The 14,326-nt window shown below is 38.9% G+C and overlaps 1 protein-coding gene and 1 long non-coding RNA gene across 3 annotated transcripts in view; one reads left to right on the forward strand and one right to left on the reverse strand.

Moving 5' to 3' along the window:
- Nucleotides 1–14,326, forward strand: part of DSCAM (DS cell adhesion molecule) — a 477,876-nt gene that overhangs the window by 461,598 nt on the left and 1,952 nt on the right. The gene's annotated exons all lie outside the window — the stretch shown is intronic.
- Nucleotides 1–14,326, reverse strand: part of LOC311444982 — a 34,683-nt gene that overhangs the window by 2,376 nt on the left and 17,981 nt on the right. The window contains exons 2-3 of the long non-coding RNA XR_014698152.1: nucleotides 3,123–3,230; nucleotides 64–153 (exon numbers count right to left, since the gene is read on the reverse strand). This is a non-coding gene — a long non-coding RNA (uncharacterized lncRNA). The remainder of the gene's footprint in view (nucleotides 1–63; nucleotides 154–3,122; nucleotides 3,231–14,326) is intronic.

Consider the following 14,326-nt stretch of genomic DNA (forward strand, 5'->3'; position numbering starts at 1 on the left):
ATTGTCGGTAGTAACAGACAGACCAGTATGTTTAGTGTTCAAAATCAGTAAGAAAATACTTACAGGGCATCTTTACTCTTTCACCCACTGCTTCAGAAATTCTGCAGAAGTTCTTGATAATTCAAACATAACTGATCAAAGTAACCTGTACATCTGGGAACAGGTATAAGAAATGTTAATAATAATAATAATAGTAAAAAAAAAAAAAAGAGACATAAAACAGATAAAGTAGATGATAACATCTGAAATTAAACACTGACTATACTCCTTTAGCCTATCTTTATTTTTCCTTGAACTCAGTGTTTTATTTCAAGATAACTTTTACCTATTTTGGTGGTGATTGCTTTTCTTCTCCTCCAACTCTATCTCTGTCTTCTACAATGTCACTTTAAATAAATTATGCTTTCCATTTCCTAATGTCTTACCTCACTTTTAAAACTTCTTGTAAAGCTACCTGCAGCAACTTCCATGATTGCAACAGAGGTTTAGTGTTCTGCAACATAGAGTATTTGTTTTGCAAAATAATCTCCAACTATTCTAAGTCTCGGAAAGATGGTAACAAAAATTTAGTTTGGTAAACAGGTCATTTTAAAACTACTTAATAGTAAAGATACAACTTTACTCAAGAAAGGCAATGATGGAGTTGATTTCAAAAGACTTCTTTCAGCTGTAACAGCACCTATTTCTTACCTTGTTGCTACCATAAGTGTTTGGGGTAAGCAAACAAAAAGTTACAATTTGAGGTTTGGTTTCAGAAGACCTTCATGTGAGGTTCTGAAGGCATTCCAGCTCATGTCAGTTTTCTTTCTTGCTTTTGCTCAGCATTTCACAGGACTGTTTTGTACCTGTTTGGTCAAGCCTGATTATCCAACAATCTGCTTTATCTAGCAGTATTAGAAATCTCATGTCACTCCACGTTGAGATTGTTAATAATAAGGAGAAAGGAGCTTGAATGTTCTTTGTTTGCAGGGGGAAAAATAAAGGGGTAGGGTATCAAGATTCAATAGCTTGTATTCCAGGGGTTGACATCAGCCTGATTTGATGTTCCCAACTTCCCCACCATTTTCATTCAGAAATTGAATCATAACTTCTGTGCCTTCACTCACTCTATCACCTTGAATTAAATTTGATGGCTCATCAAATGTCTAGGAAAGCTTAGTAATTGATCATTTCCAGCACTATAACTATGAATTACAACTCTCTTTTCAGAACTTCTTCACTCTATGCACTACTCTATTTCTGCAATTATTAGCAACTATTAATGTGTAATAGTTGACTGCCTCGTATTCTAACTCAATGTAAGTCTTCTAATAGACCTTTTCCCTTCTAGTCAGGTGGTACTGCAGATAGGCAGTTAGGTTAGCAATCAGAACTGCTTCTGTCTTCTCCTGGATTTCTGTTCCTTTTTCCTGATGTGTGGTTTATGGAATCAAGAATCAGTTTCATGAAGTCAGCTCAGACATGAGAGGCAAAAAAGCATGGATTATGCCATGAAAAAAGTAATACTATACTTATAAAGAAAAATAGAGTAATGATGCCTAATGCTGCAGTAACTAGCAAATACGGGAATGAAGCAATTTTGTCATACTGAAGCTGAGATATGCACCGTGACTTCAGAATGATCTAAATATTTGGCATGGTTATACTTTTTTAACTCAGACTGCCAAACATATTGTGCTGTAGTACATGTCTCTACATATCAGCTGAAGTTAATGCATTACAAAATCACAGAACGATTCAGACTGGAAGACAGCTCTGAAGGTCACCTGGTCCAATCCGATGCTCAGACAGGGCCAGCTACAGCCCCTTGTCCAGGACCATGCCCAAACAGCTTTTGCAGATCTACAATGAAGGAGACTCCACAGCTTCTGTGGACAACCTGTGCCAGTGCTCTATCACCTGCACAGTAAGGACATGTTTTCTAGTGTTCAGTCAGTGCCTCCTGTGTTCCAGTTTTTGCCTATTGCCTCTTGTCCTGGCACTGGACACCACTGAAAAGAGCCTGCCTTTGTCTCCATTGCACCCTTCCTTGAGGTGTTTTTATACGAAGAAAGTTCCTCCCTGATCATTCTCTTGTCTACACTAAACAGTCCCAGCTGTCTAAGCTTTTCCTCATAGGAGAGATACCACTGTCCCTTATTCATCTTCAGTGGTCCTTAGATGGACTATGTCCAGAATGTGCGTGTCTTTCTTGTAGCAGGGAGCCCAGAACTCCAGCAGTGCTGCAAAGGAACGATCATTTTGCTTGACCTTCTGGCCACACTCCTCATGCAGCCCAGGATGCTGTTGGCCTTCTTGCTGTAATGGTACGTTTCTGCTTCAAGTCCAATTTGGTGTCCACGAGGGCATTTTCTGCAAAACTATTTTTGTTTTTAGCTAACATGTTCTGGCACATAGGGTTGTTCCACCCCAGGCAAAGGACTTTGCACTTCCCTGTGTTATACTTCTCGAAATTCATCCCATTTCTCCAGCCTGTCCAGGTCCCTCCGGGTGGCAGCATCAACCTCTCATTTATCATTCACTCCTAACAATTTTGTGTCATCTGCAAATTTGTGGGTGTACCACATTAAAGCTCATCTGTTTATGTATGTCCAATTTGATTAAGCATTCTCTGACCCAGTCGTCTTCCACCAAGAGTACATATTCTTTGCTTCAGCATTTCCCCCTGATCTCTGGGGTCTGAGACTCTTGAAGGTCGATTTTGCTAATAAAGACTGAGGTGAGGAAGGCATTCAGTACCTCAGCCTTTTCCATGTCCTTTGTCACAAGGTCTCTGGCTCCATTCAGTAGTGGGCTCACATTTTCCCTGGTCTTCCTTTTATTACCTATGTACTTATAGAAGCCCTTCTTGATGCCCTTGAAATCCCTCACCAGACTCAACTCTAAATGGGCTTTCACTTTCCTAACCTCATTTCTGGATGCTTGGTCAGTGTCTCTGTGTTTCCTCCAGGTTACCTGTCCTTGTTTCCACCCTCTGTATACTCCTTTTTTTCTTCTGACTTTTGCCAGGAGCTGTTTTTCATCCATTCAGGCCTCCCAGCATTTTTGCCTGACTTCCTGCTCTTTGGGACAGACCTATCTTGAGCTTGGAGGAAGTGATCCTTGAACATCATTCAACTTACTTAGATGTGGTAGAGGTTACTTCTGTCTGTCTGTAGAAGCAGCTGTAGATGTTTTCTGCATCATTGTCTTGAGACCAGACCAAAACTTTCAAGTATACATTCTCCAATCTAAACAAACAAACAAACAAATAATTGGGAGTTACACTTTTCTTAAACTTCTGAAAAGTTATAACTACCAGAAATGGAGCATGGAAGTAAAATTTTTATGAATTCTCACATTCAGTGTTTTGAAAGCATGTCTTAGGCATCCTTTTCTTCTGATCTTTACAACTTCGTAGACAGATCTTTGAAAAGAGATGAGATTATTTGTAGGTTTTTACTTCACCATCAACAGTGTTATTTTTCCTTTATAATAACTGTGAATCTCACATGTTAAACCACCAGTCAAACTAGCCTTGCTGCCTAACAACAGATTTGGCATAGTTTCTAAAAACTGAAAAGATAGATGCAGATTTGCACACAAACTTTTCTGAGCTTCTCAGAACTGGCAAACCTGATCTGCTCAGGTCATGGAGCTGACACAATGGAGATGGTGACATTGCTCAGTAAGCCATTAGAGTGGTGATGTGTCCCAGGAGGCACATTATGAGAGAAAATTGGAGCAGTAGAGATAGCACAGCAGTACTTTAAACACAAGGGATAAATCAGACCCTTTAGAAAGGTGTTTTTTGAAATCCTAACATATGTTCACTGTTAATATTCTTCATGATATAAAATGATATCAGCATAGTTTACATTGCATTTTTCACCACAGTTATCACTAGCTAGAATTATCATTATCAAGATCAGGTTCTCAAGGAATTGGCACACTGGGCAATTATCTCAACAATATACTAGGGCCTTTCAGATCAAGACAGAGGCATGCTGTCTTACTGATATTCAGAGGTTTCAACAATTGCTACCCAAAGTTTACCTGAGAGGTTGACAAATGAGTCAGTCCTTCATTTTCCAAAGCTGTCATTCAAATATTCAGAAACTAGGCTGGACAGAAATTAGAAAGAAATATACACTTTTCCTACCTCCCAGTGTGCCGTCAAAAAGTGTGTAATGTAAAAAGGTGGAAGATAATTGCAGAGGTTGAAAAAGATTTCCAATATTGTTTTTCTTTTCTGTTTCAAAAATATTAACCACAAATTGAGTTACCAGAACAGTTATTTTTAACTGCAGTAAACATTGCAGTAGCAGAGTTTATTAAAAATAGATTTCTGTTATTATAATTTTAAATCTTGGTAATAGTCTCAACCAAGAAGCTTTTTTTTTTTTTTTTTTTTTTTTTTCTTTTTTTTGTGGACAGATCACTTGTTTGCATCCTCCGGCAAGGGAATTCATACTTAGAATTAATAATAGATGACCGGTGCTTGAATAGGAAATATCTAGAAAATTTCATCAGGTCTCTTGCAATTTGCAGAAGGCTTCCTTTAGCAGTGCTGCTGCAAAACTCAGACCCACAGATTTTTATAATTTTTTTTTCTGATGTTAATTGTCACTGGAAATACTCTTTGATTTTATGATATTATCATTAAGGATTAGCTTGACTTGATGGGCCAGACAGAAATTTGTCTACATCATTTTATTAAATAAATAAATAAATAAATAACAAGCTCATTTTGACAATCCCTCTTCCCTTCCTCTTTGGACATCCTATTAATTTATATTAATATTAATTTATAAACTCTGAATGAGAAACTCTGAATTAGAAAACAGATATCTGGGTATATCAGACTAAGAGATTTTTAAATCAATTTAAAGGACCAAAAAAACTTATATCCCAGAACTTCCTCTACAGGCTTTCAGCTGCTGAAAGGAATCAGTTTATAAAGAAACCTGCATGTGGGTGGAGAAAAAAATACAGGTGCACACAGGCAAACTCTGAAAAAAAGATTTTCCTGAAACTGATTTTGCAGCCATGAAGATGGCAAGAAAACCACATTGCTTGATAGGAAAGCTGAGTGCTTTCCTGGGTCCCTACAAAGCAGAAGCACCAGTTTGCTAAGCTGATACTCAAATAGAAGCATTTTCCTCTTGCCATTGTTGGGTTGTTGGCTAATGCCTGAGGGTAGAGCTCCATCCTCTGTCTGCCAGCGCTCCTGCTCAGCCTCTCCTTCCCAGAGGAGATCTGGCAGGCAGCCACTGCCTTCTCGCAGCAGCCAGAGGACAGGCCTATTCCTAGACAAGTTCTCAGTTAGCAAGTGCGGGCATTAGCACCTTCAGTGATGCCTGCAGGTGAAACTATTGAGCAGTGCAACCCAGTTGTTACCCAGAGAGGCCCAATGCTTGGAGGGGTACCACCGTGTGAGCACTCCCCTTATGCAGCCAGTGGGAAGGGAGAGGTGCACACTTTGGTCTGGGTTTCTTCAGCTGGGCATCTAAGTCAGGCAGAGCGAGTTTAGCCCTAAGGCTGCTGCACATTTTCTAGAAAAGGCACAAAAACTAAAATTCTTTCAGTGTTTGAGATACCTCAATTAGCACTGTTGACCCAATTTACAAATTTCTAACTGCTTCAACTCATTCTGCCAACTTGAATGGCTAAACCTTAGCTTACAGACAATTCTTAAGATACAGAATGAAAACACTTTACTAAATAATTGTTTACAAGTGGCCCTTAAAATAGAGGCTGGACCTCACCTGCAGTGCATAAATGTAGTTATAAACAACCAAGAGGAAGGTAAAATTTATGTTCAAGACACAAATCTTCTTTTCCAGTATTCAGTCACTACAGCTAAAAATAAGCTGCTTAGCACAATAAGGAAAATATGAAGTACACGTTAATAGAAAGCACTGTATATTTCCAATGTCAGCCCTGTAACCTGAGATAAAAAGATGTGAACTCTTTTCCACTGATCTATGAATTGAAGGGTGAAGGAGTTATTTCCCTCTTCCACTCCATGAAGACAAGTGCAACATAGTGATGGAGTCTATTTAGAGACATGCTTTCTATGGAGAAGTTGCTGACAGCACTCTATAAGCTGCAGCAGTAACTGAATCCAATACAAATTCTACCACGGGAGATTCACTAATAGCTGGGACTCTTGACTTAAGGCCTCCAGCTTACCTTTTGCCTCCTTTTCCCATGTATATTATTCTGCATTGAATGAAAGTGGAGTTGTACAGTTCAGCAGTTCATAGATCCAAAACCGAATTTCTTGAAGATATGGGGGGATCTACATTTGACATTTTTTGTTCAGGAATCCTGCAGCAAAGTAGGAAATGATAACATATGGGTTGTTTTCTTTTTTAGTTCTATGCTTGTGTTGTCTGGTTTCAAATGCAATGGAATATATATATATAGAGAGAGAGAAATGTATATGCACATACCATATATAGTGTATACATAGAACGAAAAATCATCAGCATGGCTCCACAACTGGAGACCAATGTCCAGCTCTGAGAAAACTACATAAGGAGACAATCAAAACAGGCAGGTGGCAAAACAGTAAGATAGGCAGAACTGTTGTTAAGGGGGGAAAATAAAATTCCATGCCTATGTTTCTAACTGTAGCAAATATTTTTAATGTGTATGTTAACTTGTATGTATAATTACTTACACATATGTGATATAAGCTGAAATTACACCCCTAGGTGAGCATTTCTAACGTTTTCATATAATGTTATCACATTAGATTCTCTTGTACCTGGAACACTTTCTTTTCATTTCCTCTTGTGCTGTTAGAAAACTAGGAATATGTCACAAAAAAAAGACTGTGCTATTTGTTTTTTATCATAGAAATGGCACTCTGGTGATGAGAGTAAATTGCCTTTATCCTCTCTTAGCTTTTATTTCTGCAGAAGCTATCAGGAGCTTTTTCTTCTGCTGTTGTGTACAGCTGAATGTTCTGCAGAGATGAAACCCATTTAATTCTGCATTTAATTTGACATGAACACATACTTGTGATCGTTGCCTTGCTTCTGGTGGACTTGTAGAGGAAGGTTCACATTGCAAGTTTTTTAACCTTGGCAGCACAGTAAAATAAAAAGGAACCTAAACAGGATCAGATCAGAAGCTAAAATGCTATGAGGTCAAAAAGGGAAACTATCAGTGTGAATCATGAGTTTAAATAGGGCAGCTGTTCAGTTAAAAACTCTCTGTATGGCTGATATGAAAATTCCATTTTAGGTAGCACACAAAAAGTTTAGCTTTCAGCTAAACTCAATTCACTGACAACAAAAGTAATTTGAATTATTTTTACAAATGTCATCTATGAATCGATGATACTGGTGTTTGGAAGATGTTTTATTTATTTATTTATTTATTTATTTATTTATTTATTTATTTATTGAAGGAGGTAAACAATTGGTACCTGTTCCTCAGGAACTGTACTGGGAGTGTCTGGTAACACAATCATATTTTCTTGCTGACATCTAATGTATTTATTATTTTGATTTGAAGATTAACCATGCCTATGAAAAAAAAAAAAAATCTTGCTTTAAAAAAGAAAATAGATTTGTCCTGCTCATACCATTTTAATTTTGAAAATGTCAAAGCATTTCATCTTTATATTGTTGAGGCAGTGTGTATGATTTCTGAGAGGCCTCTCAGTCAGCTCAAGGTAACCAGAAGCAATTGCTCCCATACAAACAAGAGCTGTTCCAGCCTTGCTTTAAGGTCCTTGTGGTTATTTATGGGTGCTTTTGCTTTAAATGACTTCACCCAGTGGGCTCTCCTAGTTTCTCCTGTGCCACAAGACATTACTGTAATTTTAGATTTAGAGGAGATCTGATAGATTATTGAAAATAATTTGAGAACTGATGTAACTAGAGAAAAAAAATACATTCCTAATTTGACTTGACTGTGGTGATAGTCTTTGCTATCCATGTAAAAGCTTCTTTTATGCTTATTTTTAAAGCATAGCCGTATGTACACATGGGCATATTTCAGTATTGTTTACGTCTTCATGCCAGCATCCTTAATTTAAATGTGAAAGGTGGAGCTCTTGCCCCAGTGGATTAATTAAAAAATATGCAATGCTGCACTTTGTCAGCAGCACTCAGATGATTCAAACTGATGGACCTGAGGAGGCCAAGCTACAGCAATCCATCCGTGAAGACATCTTCATCAGAGCAGCAGGGCAGGGCTGATATTGGTTTCCTTGTTGCAGCCTGACCTCTCCACAACCATTAGTGGAGCCTTATGCCTCTCATCGCAGGTGAGGTCAGGTTTAGCCATGAATTCATGTGCATGGCACAAAGCCTGTTGAGGTCCACAGAGTGGTTCCCATTGACTTCAATGAACCATAAGTAGGGTTCGAATTCCTCACCTCTCTAGCCTGAGTTCCCAGATATCCCAGGAATAAACCTGTGATGGAAGCCCCTTTCCATGGAGCCACAATCAATTTAACCCTAGGTGAAGTGATGCATAATTAAACAGTGTGTTCACTGCACAAGGATCAGCAAACCCATCTTGAAACTCCAGTGTTGCTAACTACAGGCACCTGGGCGAGGGCTGCAGCACCACTCCCCTAGCTCAGCCAGCAGACAGGAGAGGGCTGTCTCAGAGCATCCTTAAAAAATGCATGAAGCAGCTTGCGTGAGAAGACAAAGATGGGAACGGAGAGCTCCTGTACTTTGCTTTTCTATCACCATTTCATTATTTATTGCCAATTTTTTCTAACTTTCTGTTTCAGAGAATATATTGATTTACATAGTGAGGTCCATTTCACAACTTTTTTTTTTTTTTTTTTTTTTTTTTTAACTTAGACATTGCATTAAATCAAAACAGAAAGGCTCCAGTTCTGCAGGTGCACTTTCCCTGTGAGACTGAACATGCACAAGGCATCTCCATAGGTCTTCTGGCCCCTAAATCACTTCTTACTGCCTTACATCCCCAGCTCAGCAGTGGAGAGTCCCTTAAAAATAAGGCAGTTTGCCTTAAACAGTAAAGTTACTTCTGCAAGGAACTGAGCATCCTGACAGGTTTTTAAAAGTGTAGCCCCATACGTGAGACCAAAGTTCTGCAAAGTTCTTGCCCAAAGCAAAATGCAGTGCTTCAATTCCCATTTCAATAGGCATTTCAAGACCAGGCAACAATCTCATAATCAGGTCTCCTGGCATCCAGTTAGACAGATGAACAGTATGTTATGCTGATATATTACAGATGTATGAGCTCAGTTAAACTGTAGCAGCTATGCTTTTGCTTTAAGACATGTTGATTTAGGACTTTTTCTTGGAATTAAAAGGCTTAAATCTAAGTAACAAAATGAATCATCGTATTTAAAAAAAAAAAAATCCACATTAGGTTGAATTATCATTTTCAGTCACTTAAACCTAATCTCCAGTAAGTATAAATCAATTTATAGTCTTGCTGAAATCAATACAGCTACTCTGAATTATAATGGCAGAAAATTTGGCTCCTGAATTACAGTTTTCCTGATATTCTGTTGTTTCATATGAGATAACTCCAATGACTAGTCAACAGCAACTGTTGATTTTATTTTTGTGTGTGAAACTTAACTGATATTGTTAGTGTTTTTATGGCAATGACAGTTTTAGTAGATTGCAACATGCAGCATTTAACTAAGTGCTACAGGTCTTCAAATGAGCGTGCAGTATTCATAGAGAAAGAAAAAAGAAACTCGCCAGATATAAAGGACAGCCTCAAAAGTGTGTTAAGGGATTCCAATTTCTCAGTCTAGAAATGGGAAGCTCAGCATGTTTTCCTAAAGCATGGTGGCTGTTTCCTAAATGTGATCACCTGAACAGGATAAAATCATGTAAAGACATGATTTTATTTCATCTGCTAAAGAAATGTCACCTCCTTTTCCAGTACAGATCAACACTGACTTCAGGGAGTGGAGATGGGTTGTTTAAAGCATCCTTCTGAACTTTTTGATTGTTCAGTTGTTTCATTGTGCTGCAATGTTTCTGAGAAAGTAATAATTATTAAATAAAGAGCATTGAGAAAGTGGCTCCACACTGAACAGACCTTGGGGGAATAATAAAAAAAAAAAAATTATCCTCCAAGCTTCCAGCAAGCATCCACCTCATCCTTCAAGTGGATGCTAAGCCAAGGCGGGCACCACAAAGCTCAGCAGGTGCTGGGAGTGGACACACTGACTGGAGATGGAGGGAGAGGGTGCATGAGCCTCCTCCACACTCTGACAGAAGCAGTTGTGAGAAGTGTTGTTGCTGATATAAGCCCAGCTCAAGCTACAGCTCTCTAAGAAAGCTCTGCCTGCTAGCTTTTAACAGTGTGCCAGGTTTTGAAGTGGCAAAGACTCCGAGCACTGCTTGTGCTCTTTTTTTTTTTTTTTTTTAATTCAATCAAGCCTCTCACCTTGGCCTTGCAAACTTTCCATCCTTTCTTCATTTCCAATATTCACTTTTCCTATGGCAAACTTCTGAAAAACAGCCTGTGAGTATCAGCAACCAGACTGTGAGTATTAGCAAAGGCTTCACTGATTTATTTACTGTGCTAGAGAGCTGGAAAGCCCCACTTAACTTTTTAATCAGCATGAAACTGAACTTAAAGCTAGCTGTCAGCAGCTCTGTCTCCTTCGCTTCCTTTCGCATGAGAACACAATATCCCACCAGCGCTTCCCCTTCAAACACAGGGCAAGGCAGGCGATGCTGAGCACAGTGGCACTTTGCAAAGTGCCACCCCCATAGCACTCCAAATGGCAGAAAGCCTCTGAAATCAAAATAACTGCATTAGCAAGGCACTTTACCCATGCTGATGGAGCTGTATAGATTCAGTTCTGGCATGATCACTGATCCTGCAAGATCATGCCAGGGACATCTTCAAGGGCTTTTTGTACACACTCCCTTATTCAAGTAAGTCATGTGAGTGCCCTATTCACCCCATCTTTTTCTTACCTTTGTTAGTGAAAATACCCTGTCAGAGTCACCAATCCTACATTATAAACTTTTCTGAAATAATACTGCAAGCAATGTGGAATTTCTTTCACATGGCAATCAGACCTTGAAACTCATCAGGCAGTTGTCAGCACTGAGGGGATCTTTTCTGGAGCTTTGTGAAGGAAAATTGCTTTTGCTTTAGTAGAAGTTATGATTCATGAGCAAATGCATATAGCTATCACATAACTACTTGGTAAGAGTATCTTTTTTACAGTCTGTGATGATCTCCGTATTGAATATAGCACAGATTGTTAGATTTTCTGGAGTAGATGAAAGCAAAAACGCATGTAAGCTTTCTAGCATTTGAAAGAGTGAATCTTCAGGAAGAAAAGAGTGCATTCGGGTTTGGTTTAGTTCTGCAAACAAGATAGCTTCCTTGAATAAAATCCCAGAAAAGATAGGCAGTGGTATGTTTTCCTCCATGTAGCCTGTGAAATTCATCCCAAACCCTCCCGTACCTGGTGCTAACATCCAGAAGAAAAATAGACACTGTTTTTCAAAACTTTTTGTATCACCTTGGCTGCACTGAAATAAAAGTATATAATTTTTTTCAGTGATGCACTAACTCAGAAAATAGTCCCTTTTTTTGTAAATTACATTGTTTTTGATAGGCATGGTAAGTGATTTTTAGTATTTTTTTGCACATATTTATTGAAGGTATCATTTTTTTAAAGGTACTATACTAAGTAATTCATTAGAGAGTTGGCCACTTTAAAAAAAAAAAAAAAAGAAAGGAAATAAAGTCCGAGATTGTTCTGGCTTAAATTACCACATTCAGATTAGACTGGATGCTTATTATTATTTGTATACAAACTCCATTTTTCTAAATGCAGAAAATTTTCCTAAAAAAAAAAAAATCATAAAACTATGTTTTTGAGTAATTTTTGTACTAATTAACCAAAATGCATGAATTATTAAACACGCTCATTTGTAGTGCTCATGCACTTGAAAGGTTTGCTTTCATTACTAATAAGGCACACACACCACTGAGAAGAGGTAATTAGAGCATCAAAGGCAGTGAGCCATCCTGAAACTTCATAATGCTTTGCCTAAAAAAAAAAAAAAATTATTGTTCAGCTGAATAGTAAGAAATCTAAAAAATGTCTATACAGTTGTGTCCAGAAGAATGAGAACCAAAATCTTTCCAAGTAACTCCATAGATATGGTAAGAGGCTTTTAATCTTCTTTAAAACACCTTCAGAATTGATGAAAGAATGCCAGAAGTGAAGCTTTGTGGTTATATTTCAAGGGCTATGTTTTTAAGTCAGAAACATTAGTCCTTATAAATCAAAGACTTTCTTTCATACTATGATACCGTTTCAGTCCTAGCAAAGAAAAAGTTACCTTCTCTCTTTTTTTTTTTTTTTTTTTTCTTTTCCAGTAATTTTAAACATTTGTTTTATTTTGGAAGTAGTTGCAGGGAAAGATACTTCTTGATGATTATAAGTAGGACTGGCACTTTTTACATAAATGCCCATAAATGTGTACATCCTAATCAAATTATTAGTGCACTGTTAAGTGATGCCAGAGATTGTGCACTGTGTATCTAGCTCTGGAGAAGGAGTTGCATCCTCTAGTTTCTCATTACTATAATCCTGTTGAAACTTTGCCCCCAGTCATTTAGAAAATCGCAGTAAAGTGACTGCATATTTTTTTACACAGATTATTGACTACACCTTCCTGTGTAAATTTATGGAGGGGGAAATTTATTTTTTTTTACATAGCCCGAAGCTCTTAACTACATGTGAGAAATGTCTAGACAGCAGCTTGAAAACCAACCTTCATCTCTGTAAGGTTCAACACATCCTTTTTATAGTCCGTGCGTACCCATTGCTCTCAAGAGACGAGGATGTGTTAAGATATGGGAACAGCTGACTGAGAGGACAGCTAGAGATTGCCAATAAGCCATGCTCCTGATGCTGCTTTGCACTGACTCCTTCATAAAAAGTTGACTGCAAGGCATAAAAGTAAGGGGTAATGTGCATGAGGTGGCCTGGCTGGTCTTAGTGGAGCCGTGTGCATTGTGCCATTGGACATGCTGGGTGAGAGAAGTGCAGCCTGCCTCAGGACAGCAGAGATCTTCAGGAAAATGCCCGTCACTGTGAGAAGCAGGGATGGAGGTGCAGCACAGAAAATTGGGCCTCACCTGATAGGCAAAAGGAACTGCTGTGTTTCGATGGGGGGTTATCTACAGGATCACAAGAGAAACCCCACTTTCTGGCTCCATCAGTCTCTCCTTGTTTCCCCTGATAAGAGGGAAGATCATACTTTGGTATTATAGTTAGTTGTAAGATTTTCCTGCCTAACAAAATCACTGCCATCTCAGGAGCAATGTCTCTTTGAGATAAACCATGCCTGAGGCAGCCAAATAAAGATCCTCATTGCCTTCATTGTCAAGCAGAGATGGGGACACAACCACCCTCTCCTACACTCTGGAGGTACTTGTCTCTGCCCACCACTGTGGCTGCAGTAAGGCTTCTTATTTAGGATGCTACAGAAGATACAGCCTGAGGGTCTTCTCCCTGCAGCCTGCAGGGAGTGGGCATTGCAGCAAGCTCCACAGCTGCTCAATTCGATGCCTGTAGTTAAGCAGAGCAAGTGGGCACCTCCCTGTGCTTGCCAATTTGTGTGTCCGTGTCCTGATGTACTTCACCCCAGCAGCAGGCACCTTGCTGTCTCAGCTGAACTGGCCCTCGTGCACCTAATGTGTCTGGCGTGGAAGGTACTATAGGAAAATAAGGTAAATGAGTAAAACCAATTAACGTTACCACAATCCATTTTTAAGCAGTAATCGGTGTGATTATTTCAAGCCTCCCCCTCTCTCTCAATCTTATGTAAATGTTGCTGTTGTCAGCCTAACCTTGAGATGTGCACTGTGGGGGTTAAATACCCTGCGCTGTGCATCCGTGTTGGAGGTGCAACTAGCATAAAGCATATGGTGTCAGACGGTGCCTGGGGAGTTTCTATAGGAATAAACAGTGATTCTGCCCAAATGTATCTCCTCAGCAATTCCTGGTCTATGACCTGAAATCATGGGTAGAGCAGATGCTATTAGTCTTTCAGGTAAGAATTGCAGTAAAGGACCTGCTTTATTTTAGAGCACTGGAGAGCTTTTAGCTTGGTTAGGAAAAATGAAATTTTTATAGGCTGTTTTATTACGAAGAAGTGCTTTCCTGGTCTACTGTTTATGCCACTGGCACAGGTCAGCCTTAGTTTCTCAAGCTGTAAATAGCTCATGTAGACACAGAAATGATAGGTACAAGAGTCCTCTACTTTATACATTCAGGACGCATCCCATCTGTGGTTAAGGCTATGTTTTTTATATCAGCCATAAGAAGGAATCTATATACCTG

Source organism: Aythya ferina (assembly GCF_964211825.1).
Source record: "Aythya ferina genome assembly, chromosome: 1".
In the NCBI taxonomy this organism is placed as follows: domain Eukaryota; kingdom Metazoa; phylum Chordata; class Aves; order Anseriformes; family Anatidae; genus Aythya; species Aythya ferina.